This window comes from Triticum aestivum, chromosome 6B, assembly GCF_018294505.1.
Source record: "Triticum aestivum cultivar Chinese Spring chromosome 6B, IWGSC CS RefSeq v2.1, whole genome shotgun sequence".
NCBI lineage: Eukaryota > Viridiplantae > Streptophyta > Magnoliopsida > Poales > Poaceae > Triticum > Triticum aestivum.
Window position 1 is genome coordinate 463,327,395 of NC_057810.1, and position 1,843 is coordinate 463,329,237.

The following is a 1,843-nucleotide window of genomic DNA, read 5'->3' on the forward strand; positions in this document are numbered from 1 at the left end:
GAAGTAGTACTGTGATACCCCTTGTTTAGATTAAAAAATATGGGTACTTCTTTTTGAAGTAAATCATCGAGTATTCTCCTTGCTTGCAAAAATACATAGTATATACTACTAATCGACGATCCTCTGTTTGCTAAGTAAATATGCCCCAGACATGATTAAAAAAAACTAGTACACTACTTTGTTACTTAAGCAGTATGCACAACCAATTTTAAATACTGACTAATCCTTCTAACAAATTAATGTAGACTCGTTTGTTTTGAAAGTAGCACATACCCCGCTTAAAGTTGGCAAGCGGTATATACTTCTTTCAGTTTTTTGAGATTAAGTACGATAAGTGCATGGTCCTTCCAAAGAAAAAAATACCCCACTATATGCCTATTATGAAACCAAGCAGCATATACTCTACCAGCAAAAAGAAAACAGTATATACTCATAAATAAGGCAGTACACAGAGCTGGCGCATATTATGTAGTATATACTCCCTCCGTCCGAAAATACTTGTCATCAAAATGGACAAAAGAGGATGTATCTAGAATTAAAATACATTTAGATACATCCCTTTTTATTCATTTTGATGACAAGTATTTCCAGACGGAGGGAGTACCTCTTTTGATCACAAGCAATACCAACTCATTCTAACGAAAAAACCCCCAGTAAATATGCATATTATGGAACCAAGCTGTACATGCTGTACCCGTAAAAGAAAACAGTATATACTCAAATAAGAAAAAGGCAGCAAACACTCATTTGGGAAAGCAGTATATACTCAATAAAAATAGTATATATCCCATTTTTCTTGTGGGGGCATAAAAGAAATGTATGGATTTTCTTGTTGTTGAACGGTGCATGCATATGGCTGGATTAGGGGTCTGGCATTGAATCCCTTAGTTCTAGGATCAACCACACGCATGCGGTCGGCCGTTGCATGCATGAGCTTTTGCTTGGCTGTTTCTTTGTTGCGATTAGGTATATCCAAACCGGAGAATCGGTTGAGAGGTGGGAGTATGTACTCCTGCGAGTATAAAAAAGGAGTCCTATATATATATATATATATATACTAGTGTTCTGTCCTCTACAACATTCACTTATAGCTATGTCTTCAAGTTGAATTTTTTGAACTAAGTGAATGTGATCGGACCCTAACCTCTCTATGCTTTCAATCTCAAACTCTATATGTCCAAATCATATGCATTTTATTGGAACTGTCGAATGTCTTCTCTGCGTCCTAGTCAGCAGAAGGCACAGAGACAAAACATCAAGTCTGTTTTAAATGATTCATCTTTATTGTTTCTCCCCGGAGAAGCCGGAACAACCATCCGACATGCCTGACGGGCATGGGAACGTGAGACAACTCTGAGTATGTTGCATGCTTGCCACGTGCCCCTCAGATGTGAACCGCCAGGGACACCAGCGTAATTGCGCTGTGCCGCACACCTACTTATAAATACTTGTCCCCTGCGGTAAAGAAATCCTTCTTCTACCTCTCCACCTCGTCAAAACCCTAGCGCCACCGCTAGCTCTCGACGACATCGGCGACGAAGCACTTAGCTGCCGCGACTTCTCCGACGCCGTCCTCACGCCGGCCGCGGACATCGTCCTCTCCGCCGTCGCCGTAGGTGTCCTCTGTCGCCAAGTTAGGGCACGGTGGACTGAACTGCTCGGTCTCCTAGTCATCTCATCTAGCAGTTCTTCGTGTGGTAATTATAACTCTATTTTTACCACCTTTTTGATCTTCAAGATTTATCCTATTTACCAAAAGTGGTTTTTGTCTACACAAAGTTAGATCTATTCTGTCTGCATCTCATACTGCCTAGTATATTCACTTAAGCTTCATATCTAGTTA